Genomic DNA, 20,810 nt, shown 5'->3' with positions numbered 1-20,810 from the left:
GCGGGCTGGGGCTGGGCAGGAGGTGCGGCTGTACCTGAGTCTGGGATGGCAGCGGGTGAAGGAGCGTCGGAGGGTGAGGGGAGGGGTGGGGGAGCTGGTGGGAGGGGGGGAGGGCAGGCTGAGCAGGAGGAGCAGGAACAGACACAGGACCGGGGAAGGCTATGGCCTCCGGATAGCAGTGCAAATAGCAGTGCGCTGTGTTGAGGAAATCTCGCTCCCCTGGGGTACAGAGTCCCCAGAAGGGTCCGAGGCTGGAGGTCAAAGCAGTGAGGCAGGAGAGAAATCCAAAAGGAAAATTTTATTATGCATGCAGGCTGACAGCTACCAGAGTGAGAGCAGCAGCAGCCCTGAGAGAGAGTTTCCGGGATCCTTTATACAGTGTGTTCAGACAGTTTAGTTGTTGATTGTTTTCTTTAACATATCAAAGTCTCAGCAGAAGTACTCTAAGACATTTCTGTTCACACCAGCTGTGCTAGAAGTAAGTTTTACAGTACAAAGGCACATGAGAACCTGAGTGAGGAGTCTACAAGGCAAACTGTGACAAAGATAAGAGTTTACATGACAATTTGTGACAGACTAGGAGTCTCCATGAAGTTGAGATAGGCATTGTAAGGGTCTTGATTAGAGTTAAGATGATTTCTCTCTGTTACAGGGAGAGAGGCCTGGAAAACTTTTAACCCTTACAGCAGTTTTCTGTTAGAGAGTTTTGATTTCCTGCACAGTCCCTCCTTAGACACAATTGGAGTTATTTGATTTTTTCCCACAGCTGCTGCACAAACTCGTCCAGCAAGCGACTGCGCCGCTCTGTCTCTGCCTGCATCCTCTGATTACATGTCTCCTGCATCCCTTGCAGGGCCGAGATGTGCTGGCGCACCAGGTCCAAATACGTGCGCCAGTGCCGATGGGTTCCCTGCAGCCGTCTGGGAGGTGGGAGAGGTGTGGCCCCCCCACCCTCCTGGACAGCTGGGCTGGATGTGGAGGACAAGAGGGAAAAGTCATCAGTCATGCATGCTCACACTTTCCCTGAGAGACAGCATGCCCTCCTCAGCAGTCAGTGCCTGTCCTCTAGGATCAGCAGATGTTCATGTGGTCTCAGCAAGGAGTGGTATGCCCTGAGCAGCAGCCACAGCCTCCCTGAAGCCCAGACAGTGTGCAGGCCACCATCCTGCCCCCCTCCCCATGGCCAAGCAGCACAGACAAGTGCCAGGCCACAGTTGGGGTTCCCGCAGGTTGCTAAGAAGCCTGAAGCTGTGTGGCAATTCCCAGGGTCCCAAACCCCTGCCTGTACCTGGCATCAGTGTCTGTAGGAGCAGGTGGTTCCTCGCAGCCATGCGGGTGCAGGGGTAAGACATCCCTCCCTGAGGTCAGCCATGTGTGTGTCCCCCTCCCCCCAGGATGTGATCAGCATGACATGTCACAGTACTGCACCATCCATTTTGCTCCCGCCTCCCCTGCCCTGTGTGTGATGGACCCTCACAGCACTCACCTGATGTTCCCTCCCCGGTGCCCAAAGTTGTCTGGGCAGGAACAATAGAGATGAAAGGTCTGGCAGGAGTGTCCACCAGGGCTTCTACCCGGAGGCCTTTATTTTCGACAAAAAATCTTCCCCGCATCCACACTTCCCTTTTTTTGACAGATCTCTGTCAAAAATAGTGTTATTCCTCGTAAAACGTAAAATGAGATTTACCGCTGTCAACAAAACCGCCGCATTCTGTTGATTTACTGTCGACAGAACGCGGCGGCTGTCTAGACGCAGGTACAGATTTTTCGAACAATCCCTGTAGTCTAGACACACCCCGAGTGTCAGAGTTGCTCCATTACAGAATTGTGCATGCATTGCCAAAAGTGGCCATCGAGTGTCACTGTTGCTCTGTTGCAGCATTTTTACGCTAGGCAGTTAGGAGTTATGAAATAACAGGCTAATGACTCCTGTTTGTGATGAGGAATAACCCTCATGTAGAAATTGTTATTTTGAAATGTCTTCAGTATATATGCTCAGCTGTTCTTATTTAGAAATAACTACTCCCCAGAGTCATTCAAAGTAATTACTTCCCAGTGCTTCCTGAGACTCTAAATCAATGTAGTACGTCAACATTAGGGGAGCCTGACTCAGACTAATTTCAAGGCTTCCCTGTAGTTTGGATGTTCTATTTCAAAGTAGTTAGCTTATTCTGACATAAGTGTGCAGTGTAGACATTGTTCAAAATAATTTTAAAAGATTCAAGGTATAACTGCCTAACTAAGTACTGAAGGAAAACTGCAGATTTCTATTTGCTCTTAGTCTGCATTGCGCTAGCTGGCTTCCAGCCCTAGTGATGGGCTCAAGGCTTTAGTCTCTGCCACAAGTCAGCCATTCTTTCATGAATCCAATGCCACTGAGAACTGAAAAGAGAATGAGAGGAGACTTGTAAACTCGACCACCACTAGTGGTCAAAACACAGACATAAACATGTGCATCACCTAACTGCTGGTCACTGGAGACCCCTTCTTTATTCCTCTCCAGCCTATCCAGGTCCTAAAATGCTCATAATTTATAAGAAACTATGACCATCTCCACTTCACCACACCCTCAGTCCACTATACCCACAACCTACCCAGAATACTGGAGAACAATGTGATGATGTCCAGTGATTACACGGACAGATGCTCTGTAGTTTGTCGTCCCTCCCTCCACATCGCTGTATTTGAAGGGCAGCGACCCACGTGCAGCTACTTACGGAGAGGAAAGGACAATCCCAGACAATTACCAGCCACAGGCAGAGCTCTGCCTTCCCCAGGATCCGTCCCATGGAAATCACAAGCATCTCTCTACTCGCAAGGAGGCACCTCGCTGCACAGACACTGGCTGAAGATAATTTCACAAAACATACACCAGCTCCTACACCGTCACGAGAGAGCTCCTCAGCTCCACTGTCAATAGGAACAACAGGTGACTCAGACTCACTTCAGGCAGATGCCCCTCATCTAGCTGGATCTCCAGAGTGGCTCCGATTGCCTACAGCAGGCCTCTGCAAGAACAGCAAATAACCCATGGAAGAAGTATCACTGCCAAAAATGCTACAGCTGCATGAGACCGTCCAGTACCTGCCTCTCTCTCCAACCCTTTCTACAACATGGCTGTTCCGCTACAAGACACAGACTGAACACCAACGGGTCAGTTGGCTGTAGCTCCCCACTGACATCAGGATTATGCCAAGAGACACACTCATCTTCCATGCGCTCGAGTCCAAGCCAGTAAGAATGCAAACACACCTCACATGACACTTCCTCTCTTTTTTCTGTTGTGTTGGCTAACACGGATTCATATGCTCTTGTGTTGCCCAAACGTCCAGTTTTGTGAGACCCCTTTTTAACTCATTCCTACCAGCTTTGGATTAGGGATGTTAAAGACGAGTCTATCCCCATAAGCAAATGCTTATGGGATAGTTGTCTGTTGACTAGTCAGCTAGTCGATTCCCCACACCTTGCTGCCTCTCTGAGATTGAAGTACTCCTTCCCCCCTGCCCCAGCTTTCTAAGTGGCAGCACTGCATGGCTGAGCTGGGGATCAGCTCTGCGGCAGCTGCCCCTTTGAAAAGCCACCTCCACACGTTTAAAGGGGCAGCCATGGACCCCGGGGTCAGCTGAGAACTCCCCAGCTGATCCCCAGCTCTGCGTAGCATTTCCCCAGCTGGCCCCAGGTTCCACACGGCATGACCTGGGGCTCCTCATGGCATGCAGCACGGCATGGAGCCTGGGATCAGTGGGGGACTCAGAGTCCCCAGCTGAACCCAAGCTCCACTACTTTGAAATGCACAAGAGTCCCTGCTGGGCTCTTGTACTTTTCAAAGGAGGAATGGGGAAGTGCCTATCAACTTTGATTTAGTCACTATTTATCCCTTTAGTCTCTCCTTTTTCAAGAACATTTGTGAGACGTTTAATAGCAGTGGTCCAAATGCAGATCCCAAAAGCATAACACTCATTCCTACTCTCCCCGTCATAGCCACCAGGCTGCTGGTCAGTCCTCGTGGTTAAGGGGTTATCCTAGCCAGATATTTGGTCAGCCAATAACAATGCAGGTAGGGATTTCAAACTGGGAACAAAGCAATTTTTAACTTTTTCCTCCTCTGTCTGAGGCAGAGTGGGTTCTTCCAGGTAACAGGGAGCTGCGAGGCTGTCTCGCTCTCTCTAAGAAAAGTCTTTTCACAATATGTAAGTAGGGCAAAGTTTAATTAATCTATCAGGTTTTTAATTGTTTTATGGTTTAGGAATTTTAAATTGATGTTAAAAGTGTTTTTTTTTCCTCTTTGAAGCTTTCTAACCCACAGAATTGTCTCTGGCTACGTCTAGTCTGGCATGATTTTCCAGAAATGGTTTTAACGGAAAAGTTTTCCGTTAAAAGCATTTTCGGAAAAGCGCGTCTAGATTGGCACGGACGCTTTTTCGCAAAAGCGTTTTTTGCGGAAAAGCATCCATGCCAATCTAGACGTGCTTTTCCGCAAAAAAGCCCTGATCGCCATTTTCGCGATCAGGGCTTTTTTGCGGAAAACAAAGCTGAGCTGTCTATACTGGCCCTTTTGCGCAAAACTTTTGCGCAAAAGGACTTTTGCCCAAATGGGAGCAGCATAGTTTTCCGCAAGAACACTGACAATCTTACATGAGATCGTCAGTGCTTTTCCGGAAAAGCAAGCGGCCAGTGTAGACAGCTGGCAAGTTATTCCAGAAAAGCGGCTGATTTTCCGGAATAAGTGGCCAGTATAGACACAGCCTCTGAGTATACAAATTGGTGGCCCTTGCCATCTAGCTACCTTAACTATACTTGCAATGGTAGTATTGTTTTGATAATAAACCTATAGCAGGTTAATTAGAAAAGAAAAACTTTTTATTTTGGTGTCCTAGTTTTATCTGTAAGCTCTCTGTCTGACTGGCTGGGAGTCAGCTAACACAGACTGCAGCTTGTTTTTCTCTTTTCTTTTTCAAGCTCTGAGGGGAAAAAGAGCTTGAGGTACCCCTGAGGTTTTAGGGAGGAGGTTTCCCAAGTGATCTCATCCCTAGTTTTCTTGGACTACTTGGGTGATGGCAGTGGATATTCCCTAAAATTTGGGTTTTAGGATTTTGGGGGGAAGTTTTTGTACCAAAGCCTGGAGAGATCAGGTTTTGGGGTACTTTTGCAGGCCCCTGCTCCTGCATTTGTTGTGCCACAGTGGGTTACCCCCCCCCATCTTTTACGGGGAGTACCCAGCAATGTTTTTATGAGGATCTAACAATACTTCAACTGCTTGAATGTCCGTCCATTTGTTATAAAGAACGAGAGGGGCGGGGTGATTTAAGCATAATAAAGTCCATGCCCCAAAGGCAAAGCCGCATCAGCTCAAACTCTGTTGCATTTAAGAACTGCCTCTGGAGTTAGGACATGAGCTTTAAGCACACCTCATGTATGAAATCCAGGGTTTCAAACTCAGGAGGGGGGCTACTGCCCTCCTACCCCATTTCTCTACCCAATTCTACACCCATAGGACCAAGGGCACCTACCCCCCTCAAACAATGGTGCCCTTGGCCTTATGGGTGGAGAAAGGGCAGGGTTAGGAGTGCACATTGCCATGGGCTGGGGGTGTTAAAAGGAAGAGAAAAGAGGGGTTGAGGGATCCACTGGATGGACGGGTGGACTGGAAGGATCAAGAGCGTGTTGGGCTGGGGGCCGTTAGGGAGGAAGAGGAGGGTGGGTGAGGGGGTCCTTATGTGTTGAAAGATGAATGGGGAGAAGGTAGGGTGAGGGTTGAGGTGAGCTGGGAGGTGGCTGTGACAGACCGGGCCAGGTCTTGGCACAGCTGAGGGCGTCCGCTCAGGGCGAATTGCTCAAAACTCGGGGCTCCTTACAGCCCCAGACTGGAAGCCTTTCCCAAATAGGCCATAAACCGGTCACACTGAGTGCTTTAGCTGCCAATCTGGCCAGCCAGAAGCCTCACGAGCAAAACCCCTCAGACACCCCAGCTCTCCCTGTACCACAATTAGCCCCAGGCCTGCACACAGGTGAGGGGGTTGTAGAACCCAATCTCACCTTCCCCGAACGGGTCTTTCTGGTCCCAAAGAACCAGCCACAAATCCCCGGTCACTTTACACTCTGGATCTTACCCACAAGATCACGCTGGGCCAATCCTTTAGAATCTGAAATCTAAAGGTTTATTAATAGAAGAAAGAAAAGCATGAGAGTAAGGTTGTTAAGGCAAATACATTACATGCACCAGTCACCGAGTTCTCGATGCAGGCTCTCAGCAGAGATGTTATAACTGCTATCTTAAAGGTCTCTGGTGTTCATCCTATGTCAGGATGGGTCAGCAATCCTCCTCGGCTCTCTGTTCCTTGCAAGGCTGCATCTAGGATCAGTAGCAGAATTGAAGACAAGATGGAGTCCGCCTCATGGCACTTGTATATCTCCCCGGTACCTTCCAAGTGGAGCAGGTCACATGGTCGAATGACTTAGCTCTGTTTCCTATGTCAGCAGCCATTTTGCCCTGGCTGGGTTGCATGTTCCCAGACACAGTCCTCAGGTGTGTATTGGGCACCTTGAGAGCCATTATCCCTGGACCAGTGCTAATTAGCATACTCATTCAACGGACAATCCTCCTTTACAACAGGCAGTGCAGGCCAATATCAGCACAGACTCCATATTCATAACTCCACACACAGATATCATACAAGTACATGAGTAGCATATACAGAATCAGTAGAACATGACTTTCATTTGACATCTCGCATGGCCCCCTTTGTATAGACTTTGGGGCAAACACCTCCCCCCAATTGGTGCAGCAGTGATCTGGCTGCTCCCCTTAAAATCCACTAACGTGACACCCAGACAAAAGACCACAGCCTCTGCTTTCCTCTTCCTTTGAGGCCACTCCCTACCACCCACTGCTCGGACTTAAGGACAAAAGCAATTGTGTAACTGTTTAACTTCAAAAAGATCTCACCAAATGTAGTGATTGGGCAACAAAATAGCAAATGAAATTTGATGTGGATAAGTATAAAGTAACGCACATTGGAAAAAATAACCCCAACTATACATACCATATGATGAGGGCTAATTTAGCTACAACTAATCAGGAAAGATATCTTGGAGTTATCGTGGATAGTTCTCTGAAAATGCAGTATGCGGTCAAAAAAGCAAATAGGATGCTAGTAATTATTAAAAAAGGGATAGAAAATAAGATGAAGACTTTCTTAATGCCCCTATATAAAACTTCTGTACAAAGTGTTCAAGATGTGGGCGTACTATATGTGGTCTCCTCACCTCAAAAAGATACTGTACTTTGGCATTAGAAAAGGTTCAGAAAAGGGCAACTAAAATGAAGTATAAAACTATGGTACGCCATATCTTCAGTACTGTGTACAGATGTGGTCTCCTCACCTCAAAAAAGATATTTTGGCTTTGGAAAGGGTTCAGAAAAGGGCAACTACAATGATTAGGGGTTTGGAACAGGTCGCATATGAAGAGAGGCTAAAGAGACTAGGACTTTTCAGCTTAGAAAAGAGGAGACTGAGGGGGATATGACAGAGGTCTATAAAATCATGAGTGGTGTGGAGGAGGTGAATATAGAAAAGTTCTTTACTTGTTCCCATAATATAAGAACTAGAGGACCCCAAATGAAATGAATGGGTAGCAGGCTTAAAACTAATAAGCGAAAGTAGTTCTTCTCACAGCACATAGTCAACCTGTGGAATTCCTTGCCAGAGGATGCTGTGAAGGCTAGGACTATAACAGAGTTTTAAAAAAAAACTAGATAAATTCATGGAGGTTACGTCCATAAAAGGCTATTAGCCTGGGGGAAGGAAGAAATGGTGCCCCTGGCCTCTCTTTGTCAAAGGCTGGAGATGGATAGCAGGAGACAAATTGCTTGATCATTGTCTTCGGTCCACCCCCTCTGGGGCATCTGGCACTGGCCACTGTTGGCAGACAGGCTACTGGGCTAGATGGCCTTTTGGTCTGACCCAGTATAGCCATTCTTATGTTCTTATCAGTATCATAAGTGCACCGATGGATACGGAGCACGTAGCTCCGCGGGATCTGGTGCTTCAGGGGCAATGACTTAAAAGCCAGCTCCCCACGTGCACAGGCTCTCACCTCCGCCCAGCCCTTGCTGACTCTGTATTAGAGACAGCAAGGGGGAGGGAAGCGTGTGTAGTTGTCAGGATTAACCGATAAGCCCAGGCTTATCAGTTAATCGTATACACGACTATACGCTAACATCCCATTCATCGACTGTCACTGTTAGCATTTCTGTAACGGACTAAGTGCACTGCCGGGAGCAGGTACGCCTTGAGAGGCCTCCAAGCTTACCCAGTACATGGAGAGACCTTTTCTCAAAGGCCCAGCTTCTGATGGGTTTGGTCCTCCTTCTGGGATGCCACCAGATGTGCTGGGATTTCACTGAGACTACTTGCTCCACTAGCCTCTCCCTGTTTTGCTGACTTAGGCTCTCTGGCCTCTGGGAGCCCACGCAGGTTGGGACGCACCAAGTGTAGAAACACAGAGTCTGCAAACAGCTCTCTACGGTAAGGCTTAGCTAGAAAATCGTCCAGCACTCAATTGCAGTTCCCCTCCGGAAAGTACACCCAAAATAATATTATCTGACAAGGGAGAGAAATCACTACAATGTAAGCTCATACGTTTGCCCATCCCCTCAATGAGGAGTAACATACGCACAACTTCTCCCGCTCCCCTCCTGCTGTTAGAAATTACACAAACTACATTTGTTTTATTAAAATCTAGCTTTTACAGTTGAGAGATTGCTGTTGTTTATCAAAACAAAATAAAGCACGCATACCGTGTATGGGTGTAGGCATGGATGGAGGAAGGGCAGCGTTAGGAGTGCAGGTTGCCATGAGATGTGGGTGTAGAAAGGAAGAGAAGGGGGGTGGGACCCAATGGATGGGAGCATGGATTGGAAGGGTCTGGAGTGTGGGATGGCATGGGATGGGGGCTTGTTGAGGAGGAAGAGGAGAGTGGTTGAGGGAGTCCTTACCTGCGGAAGGAGGGCTGGGGGGAAGGTAGTGATGGGGGTCACATGGCAGGTGGGATGGGATTGTGGGGGGAGGGACTGTGGGTTGGGAAGGGAAGAAAAAGGACTGAAGGGTCCTATAGATGGGGGAAAGGTAGGGATAGGGATAGAGTGTGGGATGGGGAGTGTTCTAGGGAGGAAAAAGAGGGGCTGATGGAAACATGAATGGAGGGATGCTCCATTCGGACTCGCTGTCTAAGCGAACATGACATCCCTTCCTAGACCCGAGTGGGCCATAAGCCGAGAGATTTCCATACCCGACACTTATCTCCCTGTCAGCGATGGCTGCTCCGCTCCCGGCCGGACGGTTCTCGCCTCGCTTCGACCAAGCTCCCGAGCTCGCTGTTCTCGTTTCCGTTCCATCCCCAGACGGGAGGACACCGGAAGGGTGGACTTCTTATCGCTCGCTACCGAACACAGCAGAGGGGAAAAAACAAACAAACAACTTAGCTTTTCAGTCCGCAAGGACGCGGCATTGCTTCTCCTCCCACCATCAGCCACCCCCTCCCGCTGCCACTCCAGGAACGTGGAGAGAACGGAGGCCTTGAATCTCTATCCACGCTCTGTTGAACCGCCTACCCCCCCTTCACCAGGCTCCATGCCCCAGCAGAAAGCTCTCTGCCTCAGAAGAAACATACTGCCAGGACGCTTGAAGATTTCAAACCACGCACCTCTTACTCACACAGAGCCATGGGAAGGCCGAACGCTGAGGACCCTTCCCGTGTTCCGAGAATCACGTCCAGGCAGCTCAAGTCCATCTCGGACGCTATCTTCTCAGCCCACGGCCACGCACTGATTCCTCTGCAAGGGTGGCCGAAAAAGCCCAGCGTTAGCTCTCACTCACTAAGGTCTGTGGCTGTGGGAATTCTATCCTTTAGCCCTTGCCCCCCGTCTCGCCTATGTATCGGGCCCTCTACAAGAACACTGAGTCAGTCAGCCATGACGCATCACCGCTCTCCCTTGCGCGACTGGCGTACCTGCAGAATTCCCGTTGGCTCCTGAGCCCTTAACCCTTGGAGATTCTCACCTGGAATGCCTGCAAGTGTGCTGTACAAGGACACGGCAGAAGCAGAGCAAGGACAAAGACACAGACAGAAACAGACAGACAGAACGTATTGGCCAATACGAGAGAGCAACAAGAGAGAAACACATAAGAGGCAGTCAGAAACCTTACCACCTTGCGTCTTCCTCCTCGAGCCAAGCGTCTGCTGAGAAGGACACCGTGTTCCAGAGAAACCAGCACCCCTGACAAACGGAAGCCCTGACAAACAGGAGCTACCAAGGAAGCACCTCGGGAACCTCCGCTCGGACTCGCTGTCTAAGCAAACGTGACTTCCCTTCCTAGACCCGAGTGGGCCGTAAGCCAAGAGATTTCCACACCCGACACTTATCTCCCGGTAAGCGATGGCTGCTCCGCTCCCAGCCGGACGGTTCTCGCCTCGCTTCGACCAAGCTCCCGAGCTCCCTGTTCTCGTTTCCGTTCCATCCCCAGACGGGAGGACACCGGGAGGATTGACTTCTTATCGCTCGCTACCGAACACAGCAGAGGGGAAAAAACAAACAAACAACTTAGCGTTTCAGTCCGCAAGGACGCGGCATCGCTTCTCCTCCCACCATCGCACCGCAGCCTCCCACCGTCGGCCACCCCCTCCCGCTGCCACTACAGGAACGGGGAGTGAAAGGAGGCCTTGAATCTCTATCCACGCTCTCTTGAACCGCCTACTGCCCCTTCACCAATCCCTAAGCCACCAGGCTCCGTGCCCCAGCAGAAAGCTCTCTGCCTCAGAAGAAACATACTGCCAGGACGCTTGAAGATTTCAAAGCACGCACCTCTTACTCACACAGAGCCATGGGAAGGCCGAACGCTGAGGACCCTTCCCGTGTTCCGAGAATCACGTCCAGGCAGCTCAAGTCCATCTCGGACGCTATCTTCTCAGCCCACGGCCACGCACTGATTCCTCTGCAAGGGTGGCCGAAAAAGCCCAGCGTTAGCTCTCACTCACTAAGGTCTGTGGCTGTGGGAATTCTATCCTTTAGCCCTTGCCCCCCGTCTCGCCTATGTATCGGGCCCTCTACAAGAACACTGAGTCAGTCAGCCATGACGCATCACCGCTCTCCCTTGCGCGACTGGCGTACCTGCAGAATTCCCGTTGGCTCCTGAGCCCTTAACCCTTGGAGATTCTCACCTGGAATGCCTGCAAGTGTGCTGTACAAGGACACGGCAGAAGCAGAGCAAGGACAAAGACACAGACAGAAACAGACAGACAGAACGTATTGGCCAATACGAGAGAGCAACAAGAGAGAAACACATAAGAGGCAGTCAGAAACCTTACCACCTTGCGTCTTCCTCCTCGAGCCAAGCGTCTGCTGAGAAGGACACCGTGTTCCAGAGAAACCAGCACCCCTGACAAACGGAAGCCCTGACAAACAGGAGCTACCAAGGAAGCACCTCGGGAACCTCCGCTCGGACTCGCTGTCTAAGCAAACGTGACTTCCCTTCCTAGACCCGAGTGGGCCGTAAGCCAAGAGATTTCCACACCCGACACTTATCTCCCGGTAAGCGATGGCTGCTCCGCTCCCAGCCGGACGGTTCTCGCCTCGCTTCGACCAAGCTCCCGAGCTCCCTGTTCTCGTTTCCGTTCCATCCCCAGACGGGAGGACACCGGGAGGGTTGGCTTCTTATCGCTCGCTACCGAACACAGCAGAGGGGAAAAAACAAACAAACAACTTAGCGTTTCAGTCCGCAAGGACGCGGCATCGCTTCTCCTCCCACCATCGCACCGCAGCCTCCCACCGTCGGCCACCCCCTCCCGCTGCCACTACAGGAACGGGGAGTGAAAGGAGGCCTTGAATCTCTATCCACGCTCTCTTGAACCGCCTACTGCCCCTTCACCAATCCCTAAGCCACCAGGCTCCGTGCCCCAGCAGAAAGCTCTCTGCCTCAGAAGAAACATACTGCCAGGACGCTTGAAGATTTCAAAGCACGCACCTCTTACTCACACAGAGCCATGGGAAGGCCGAACGCTGAGGACCCTTCCCGTGTTCCGAGAATCACGTCCAGGCAGCTCAAGTCCATCTCGGACGCTATCTTCTCAGCCCACGGCCACGCACTGATTCCTCTGCAAGGGTGGCCGAAAAAGCCCAGCGTTAGCTCTCACTCACTAAGGTCTGTGGCTGTGGGAATTCTATCCTTTAGCCCTTGCCCCCCGTCTCGCCTATGTATCGGGCCCTCTACAAGAACACTGAGTCAGTCAGCCATGACGCATCACCGCTCTCCCTTGCGCGACTGGCGTACCTGCAGAATTCCCGTTGGCTCCTGAGCCCTTAACCCTTGGAGATTCTCACCTGGAATGCCTGCAAGTGTGCTGTACAAGGACACGGCAGAAGCAGAGCAAGGACAAAGACACAGACAGAAACAGACAGACAGAACGTATTGGCCAATACGAGAGAGCAACAAGAGAGAAACACATAAGAGGCAGTCAGAAACCTTACCACCTTGCGTCTTCCTCCTCGAGCCAAGCGTCTGCTGAGAAGGACACCGTGTTCCAGAGAAACCAGCACCCCTGACAAACGGAAGCCCTGACAAACAGGAGCTACCAAGGAAGCACCTCGGGAACCTCCGCTCGGACTCGCTGTCTAAGCAAACGTGACTTCCCTTCCTAGACCCGAGTGGGCCGTAAGCCAAGAGATTTCCACACCCGACACTTATCTCCCGGTAAGCGATGGCTGCTCCGCTCCCAGCCGGACGGTTCTCGCCTCGCTTCGACCAAGCTCCCGAGCTCCCTGTTCTCGTTTCCGTTCCATCCCCAGACGGGAGGACACCGGGAGGATTGACTTCTTATCGCTCGCTACCGAACACAGCAGAGGGGAAAAAACAAACAAACAACTTAGCGTTTCAGTCCGCAAGGACGCGGCATCGCTTCTCCTCCCACCATCGCACCGCAGCCTCCCACCGTCGGCCACCCCCTCCCGCTGCCACTACAGGAACGGGGAGTGAAAGGAGGCCTTGAATCTCTATCCACGCTCTCTTGAACCGCCTACTGCCCCTTCACCAATCCCTAAGCCACCAGGCTCCGTGCCCCAGCAGAAAGCTCTCTGCCTCAGAAGAAACATACTGCCAGGACGCTTGAAGATTTCAAAGCACGCACCTCTTACTCACACAGAGCCATGGGAAGGCCGAACGCTGAGGACCCTTCCCGTGTTCCGAGAATCACGTCCAGGCAGCTCAAGTCCATCTCGGACGCTATCTTCTCAGCCCACGGCCACGCACTGATTCCTCTGCAAGGGTGGCCGAAAAAGCCCAGCGTTAGCTCTCACTCACTAAGGTCTGTGGCTGTGGGAATTCTATCCTTTAGCCCTTGCCCCCCGTCTCGCCTATGTATCGGGCCCTCTACAAGAACACTGAGTCAGTCAGCCATGACGCATCACCGCTCTCCCTTGCGCGACTGGCGTACCTGCAGAATTCCCGTTGGCTCCTGAGCCCTTAACCCTTGGAGATTCTCACCTGGAATGCCTGCAAGTGTGCTGTACAAGGACACGGCAGAAGCAGAGCAAGGACAAAGACACAGACAGAAACAGACAGACAGAACGTATTGGCCAATACGAGAGAGCAACAAGAGAGAAACACATAAGAGGCAGTCAGAAACCTTACCACCTTGCGTCTTCCTCCTCGAGCCAAGCGTCTGCTGAGAAGGACACCGTGTTCCAGAGAAACCAGCACCCCTGACAAACGGAAGCCCTGACAAACAGGAGCTACCAAGGAAGCACCTCGGGAACCTCCGCTTGGACTCGCTGTCTAAGCAAACGTGACTTCCCTTCCTAGACCCGAGTGGGCCGTAAGCCAAGAGATTTCCACACCCGACACTTATCTCCCGGTAAGCGATGGCTGCTCCGCTCCCAGCCGGACGGTTCTCGCCTCGCTTCGACCAAGCTCCCGAGCTCCCTGTTCTCGTTTCCGTTCCATCCCCAGACGGGAGGACACCGGGAGGATTGACTTCTTATCGCTCGCTACCGAACACAGCAGAGGGGAAAAAACAAACAAACAACTTAGCGTTTCAGTCCGCAAGGACGCGGCATCGCTTCTCCTCCCACCATCGCACCGCAGCCTCCCACCGTCGGCCACCCCCTCCCGCTGCCACTACAGGAACGGGGAGTGAAAGGAGGCCTTGAATCTCTATCCACGCTCTCTTGAACCGCCTACTGCCCCTTCACCAATCCCTAAGCCACCAGGCTCCGTGCCCCAGCAGAAAGCTCTCTGCCTCAGAAGAAACATACTGCCAGGACGCTTGAAGATTTCAAAGCACGCACCTCTTACTCACACAGAGCCATGGGAAGGCCGAACGCTGAGGACCCTTCCCGTGTTCCGAGAATCACGTCCAGGCAGCTCAAGTCCATCTCGGACGCTATCTTCTCAGCCCACGGCCACGCACTGATTCCTCTGCAAGGGTGGCCGAAAAAGCCCAGCGTTAGCTCTCACTCACTAAGGTCTGTGGCTGTGGGAATTCTATCCTTTAGCCCTTGCCCCCCGTCTCGCCTATGTATCGGGCCCTCTACAAGAACACTGAGTCAGTCAGCCATGACGCATCACCGCTCTCCCTTGCGCGACTGGCGTACCTGCAGAATTCCCGTTGGCTCCTGAGCCCTTAACCCTTGGAGATTCTCACCTGGAATGCCTGCAAGTGTGCTGTACAAGGACACGGCAGAAGCAGAGCAAGGACAAAGACACAGACAGAAACAGACAGACAGAACGTATTGGCCAATACGAGAGAGCAACAAGAGAGAAACACATAAGAGGCAGTCAGAAACCTTACCACCTTGCGTCTTCCTCCTCGAGCCAAGCGTCTGCTGAGAAGGACACCGTGTTCCAGAGAAACCAGCACCCCTGACAAACGGAAGCCCTGACAAACAGGAGCTACCAAGGAAGCACCTCGGGAACCTCCGCTCGGACTCGCTGTCTAAGCAAACGTGACTTCCCTTCCTAGACCCGAGTGGGCCGTAAGCCAAGAGATTTCCACACCCGACACTTATCTCCCGGTAAGCGATGGCTGCTCCGCTCCCAGCCGGACGGTTCTCGCCTCGCTTCGACCAAGCTCCCGAGCTCCCTGTTCTCGTTTCCGTTCCATCCCCAGACGGGAGGACACCGGGAGGATTGACTTCTTATCGCTCGCTACCGAACACAGCAGAGGGGAAAAAACAAACAAACAACTTAGCGTTTCAGTCCGCAAGGACGCGGCATCGCTTCTCCTCCCACCATCGCACCGCAGCCTCCCACCGTCGGCCACCCCCTCCCGCTGCCACTACAGGAACGGGGAGTGAAAGGAGGCCTTGAATCTCTATCCACGCTCTCTTGAACCGCCTACTGCCCCTTCACCAATCCCTAAGCCACCAGGCTCCGTGCCCCAGCAGAAAGCTCTCTGCCTCAGAAGAAACATACTGCCAGGACGCTTGAAGATTTCAAAGCACGCACCTCTTACTCACACAGAGCCATGGGAAGGCCGAACGCTGAGGACCCTTCCCGTGTTCCGAGAATCACGTCCAGGCAGCTCAAGTCCATCTCGGACGCTATCTTCTCAGCCCACGGCCACGCACTGATTCCTCTGCAAGGGTGGCCGAAAAAGCCCAGCGTTAGCTCTCACTCACTAAGGTCTGTGGCTGTGGGAATTCTATCCTTTAGCCCTTGCCCCCCGTCTCGCCTATGTATCGGGCCCTCTACAAGAACACTGAGTCAGTCAGCCATGACGCATCACCGCTCTCCCTTGCGCGACTGGCGTACCTGCAGAATTCCCGTTGGCTCCTGAGCCCTTAACCCTTGGAGATTCTCACCTGGAATGCCTGCAAGTGTGCTGTACAAGGACACGGCAGAAGCAGAGCAAGGACAAAGACACAGACAGAAACAGACAGACAGAACGTATTGGCCAATACGAGAGAGCAACAAGAGAGAAACACATAAGAGGCAGTCAGAAACCTTACCACCTTGCGTCTTCCTCCTCGAGCCAAGCGTCTGCTGAGAAGGACACCGTGTTCCAGAGAAACCAGCACCCCTGACAAACGGAAGCCCTGTTTCTCCCACTACCAAGGAAGCACCTCGGGAACCTCCGCTCGGACTCGCTGTCTAAGCAAACGTGACTTCCCTTCCTAGACCCGAGTGGGCCGTAAGCCAAGAGATTTCCACACCCGACACTTATCTCCCGGTAAGCGATGGCTGCTCCGCTCCCAGCCGGACGGTTCTCGCCTCGCTTCGACCAAGCTCCCGAGCTCCCTGTTCTCGTTTCCGTTCCATCCCCAGACGGGAGGACACCGGGAGGGTTGGCTTCTTATCGCTCGCTACCGAACACAGCAGAGGGGAAAAAACAAACAAACAACTTAGCGTTTCAGTCCGCAAGGACGCGGCATCGCTTCTCCTCCCACCATCGCACCGCAGCCTCCCACCGTCGGCCACCCCCTCCCGCTGCCACTACAGGAACGGGGAGTGAAAGGAGGCCTTGAATCTCTATCCACGCTCTCTTGAACCGCCTACTGCCCCTTCACCAATCCCTAAGCCACCAGGCTCCGTGCCCCAGCAGAAAGCTCTCTGCCTCAGAAGAAACATACTGCCAGGACGCTTGAAGATTTCAAAGCACGCACCTCTTACTCACACAGAGCCATGGGAAGGCCGAACGCTGAGGACCCTTCCCGTGTTCCGAGAATCACGTCCAGGCAGCTCAAGTCCATCTCGGACGCTATCTTCTCAGCCCACGGCCACGCACTGATTCCTCTGCAAGGGTGGCCGAAAAAGCCCAGCGTTAGCTCTCACTCACTAAGGTCTGTGGCTGTGGGAATTCTATCCTTTAGCCCTTGCCCCCCGTCTCGCCTATGTATCGGGCCCTCTACAAGAACACTGAGTCAGTCAGCCATGACGCATCACCGCTCTCCCTTGCGCGACTGGCGTACCTGCAGAATTCCCGTTGGCTCCTGAGCCCTTAACCCTTGGAGATTCTCACCTGGAATGCCTGCAAGTGTGCTGTCCAAGGACACGGCAGAAGCAGAGCAAGGACAAAGACACAGACAGAAACAGACAGACAGAACGTATTGGCCAATACGAGAGAGCAACAAGAGAGAAACACATAGGAGGCAGTCAGAAACCTTACCACCTTGCGTCTTCCTCCTCGAGCCAAGCATCTGCTGAGAAGGACACCGTGTACCAGAGAAACCAGCACCCCTGACAAACGGAAGCCCTGTTTCTCCCACTACCAAGGAAGCACCTCGGGAACCTCCGCTCGGACTCGCTGTCTAAGCAAACGTGACTTCCCTTCCTAGACCCGAGTGGGCCGTAAGCCAAGAGATTTCCACACCCGACACTTATCTCCCGGTAAGCGATGGCTGCTCCGCTCCCAGCCGGACGGTTCTCGCCTCGCTTCGACCAAGCTCCCGAGCTCCCTGTTCTCGTTTCCGTTCCATCCCCAGACGGGAGGACACCGGGAGGATTGACTTCTTATCGCTCGCTACCGAACACAGCAGAGGGGAAAAAACAAACAAACAACTTAGCGTTTCAGTCCGCAAGGACGCGGCATCGCTTCTCCTCCCACCATCGCACCGCAGCCTCCCACCGTCGGCCACCCCCTCCCGCTGCCACTACAGGAACGGGGAGTGAAAGGAGGCCTTGAATCTCTATCCACGCTCTCTTGAACCGCCTACTGCCCCTTCACCAATCCCTAAGCCACCAGGCTCCGTGCCCCAGCAGAAAGCTCTCTGCCTCAGAAGAAACATACTGCCAGGACGCTTGAAGATTTCAAAGCACGCACCTCTTACTCACACAGAGCCATGGGAAGGCCGAACGCTGAGGACCCTTCCCGTGTTCCGAGAATCACGTCCAGGCAGCTCAAGTCCATCTCGGACGCTATCTTCTCAGCCCACGGCCACGCACTGATTCCTCTGCAAGGGTGGCCGAAAAAGCCCAGCGTTAGCTCTCACTCACTAAGGTCTGTGGCTGTGGGAATTCTATCCTTTAGCCCTTGCCCCCCGTCTCGCCTATGTATCGGGCCCTCTACAAGAACACTGAGTCAGTCAGCCATGACGCATCACCGCTCTCCCTTGCGCGACTGGCGTACCTGCAGAATTCCCGTTGGCTCCTGAGCCCTTAACCCTTGGAGATTCTCACCTGGAATGCCTGCAAGTGTGCTGTACAAGGACACGGCAGAAGCAGAGCAAGGACAAAGACACAGACAGAAACAGACAGACAGAACGTATTGGCCAATACGAGAGAGCAACAAGAGAGAAACACATAAGAGGCAGTCAGAAACCTTACCACCTTGCGTCTTCCTCCTCGAGCCAAGCGTCAGCTGAGAAGGACACCGTGTTCCAGAGAAACCAGCACCCCTGACAAACGGAAGCCCTGTTTCTCCCACTACCAAGGAAGCACCTCGGGAACCTCCGCTCGGACTCGCTGTCTAAGCAAACGTGACTTCCCTTCCTAGACCCGAGTGGGCCGTAAGCCAAGAGATTTCCACACCCGACACTTATCTCCCGGTAAGCGATGGCTGCTCCGCTCCCAGCCGGACGGTTCTCGCCTCGCTTCGACCAAGCTCCCGAGCTCCCTGTTCTCGTTTCCGTTCCATCCCCAGACGGGAGGACACCGGGAGGGTTGGCTTCTTATCGCTCGCTACCGAACACAGCAGAGGGGAAAAAACAAACAAACAACTTAGCGTTTCAGTCCGCAAGGACGCGGCATCGCTTCTCCTCCCACCATCGCACCGCAGCCTCCCACCGTCGGCCACCCCCTCCCGCTGCCACTACAGGAACGGGGAGTGAAAGGAGGCCTTGAATCTCTATCCACGCTCTCTTGAACCGCCTACTGCCCCTTCACCAATCCCTAAGCCACCAGGCTCCGTGCCCCAGCAGAAAGCTCTCTGCCTCAGAAGAAACATACTGCCAGGACGCTTGAAGATTTCAAAGCACGCACCTCTTACTCACACAGAGCCATGGGAAGGCCGAACGCTGAGGACCCTTCCCGTGTTCCGAGAATCACGTCCAGGCAGCTCAAGTCCATCTCGGACGCTATCTACTCACCCCACGGCCACGCACTGATTCCTCTGCAAGGGTGGCCGAAAAAGCCCAGCGTTAGCTCTCACTCACTAAGGTCTGTGGCTGTGGGAATTCTATCCTTTAGCCCTTGCCCCCCGTCTCGCCTATGTATCGGGCCCTCTACAAGAACACTGAGTCAGTCAGCCATGACGCATCACCGCTCTCCCTTGCGCGACTGGCGTACCTGCAGAATTCCCGTTGGCTCCTGAGCCCTTAACCCTTGGAGATTCTCACCTGGAATGCCTGCAAGTGTGCTGTACAAGGACACGGCAGAAGCAGAGCAAGGACAAAGACACAGACAGAAACAGACAGACAGAACGTATTGGCCAATACGAGAGAGCAACAAGAGAGAAACACATAAGAGGCAGTCAGAAACCTTACCACCTTGCGTCTTCCTCCTCGAGCCAAGCGTCTGCTGAGAAGGACACCGTGTTCCAGAGAAACCAGCACCCCTGACAAACGGAAGCCCTGACAAACAGGAGCTACCAAGGAAGCACCTCGGGAACCTCCGCTTGGACTCGCTGTCTAAGCAAACGTGACTTCCCTTCCTAGACCCGAGTGGGCCGTAAGCCAAGAGATTTCCACACCCGACACTTATCTCCCGGTAAGCGATGGCTGCTCCGCTCCCAGCCGGACGGTTCTCGCCTCGCTTCGACCAAGCTCCCGAGCTCCCTGTTCTCGTTTCCGTTCCATCCCCAGACGGGAGGACACCGGGAGGATTGACTTCTTATCGCTCGCTACCGAACACAGCAGAGGGGAAAAAACAAACAAACAACTTAGCGTTTCAGTCCGCAAGGACGCGGCATCGCTTCTCCTCCCACCATCGCACCGCAGCCTCCCACCGTCGGCCACCCCCTCCCGCTGCCACTACAGGAACGGGGAGTGAAAGGAGGCCTTGAATCTCTATCCACGCTCTCTTGAACCGCCTACTGCCCCTTCACCAATCCCTAAGCCACCAGGCTCCGTGCCCCAGCAGAAAGCTCTCTGCCTCAGAAGAAACATACTGCCAGGACGCTTGAAGATTTCAAAGCACGCACCTCTTACTCACACAGAGCCATGGGAAGGCCGAACGCTGAGGACCCTTCCCGTGTTCCAAGAATCACGTCCAGGCAGCTCAAGTCCATCTCGGACGCTATCTTCTCAGCCCACGGCCACGCACTGATTCCTCTGCAAGGGTGGCCGAAAAAGCCCAGCGTTACCTCTCACTCACTAAGGTCTGTGGCTGTGGGAATTCTATCCTTTAGCCCTTGCCCCCCGTCTCGCCTATGTATCGGGCCCTCTACAAGAACACTGAGTCAGTCAGCCATGACGCATCACCGCTCTCCCTTGCGCGACTGGCGTACCTGCAGAATTCCCGTTGGCTCCTGAGCCCTTAACCCTTGGAGATTCTCACCTGGAATGCCTGCAAGTGTGCTGTACAAGGACACGGCAGAAGCAGAGCAAGGACAAAGACACAGACAGAAACAGACAGACAGAACGTATTGGCCAATACGAGAGAGCAACAAGAGAGAAACACAGAAGAGGCAGTCAGAAACCTTACCACCTTGCGTCTTCCTCCTCGAGCCAAGCGTCAGCTGAGAAGGACACCGTGTTCCAGAGAAACCAGCACCCCTGACAAACGGAAGCCCTGTTTCTCCCACTACCAAGGAAGCACCTCGGGAACCTCCGCTCGGACTCGCTGTCTAAGCAAACGTGACTTCCCTTCCTAGACCCGAGT

The 20,810-nt window shown here is 53.0% G+C and overlaps 1 long non-coding RNA gene across 4 annotated transcripts; it reads right to left on the bottom strand.

Moving 5' to 3' along the window:
• Nucleotides 1-278: 278 nt before the first annotated feature.
• On the bottom strand, nucleotides 279-20,106 carry LOC142825564 (uncharacterized). 4 transcript variants are annotated; one of them, XR_012899419.2, is made up of 7 exons: nucleotides 9,706-20,091; nucleotides 9,292-9,441; nucleotides 8,314-8,603; nucleotides 6,221-6,352; nucleotides 2,748-3,008; nucleotides 1,487-2,382; nucleotides 279-968 (listed from the first exon to the last, which is right to left on the bottom strand). It is a non-coding gene; the product is annotated as an uncharacterized LOC142825564 (long non-coding RNA). The 4 variants fall into 4 exon arrangements; XR_012899958.2 differs by having other exon boundaries at nucleotides 6,215-6,352; nucleotides 9,706-20,090; XR_016350473.1 differs by having other exon boundaries at nucleotides 2,748-6,352; nucleotides 9,706-20,105.
• Between the last annotated feature and the right edge of the window lie 704 nt (nucleotides 20,107-20,810).

The sequence above is a fragment of the Pelodiscus sinensis genome, chromosome 11, assembly GCF_052426305.1.
Source record: "Pelodiscus sinensis isolate ZL-2025 chromosome 11, ASM5242630v1, whole genome shotgun sequence".
Classification (NCBI taxonomy): domain Eukaryota; kingdom Metazoa; phylum Chordata; order Testudines; family Trionychidae; genus Pelodiscus; species Pelodiscus sinensis.
Note: the sequence above shows the minus strand (reverse complement) of the source record. Positions and strands in the feature narration are given on the sequence as shown.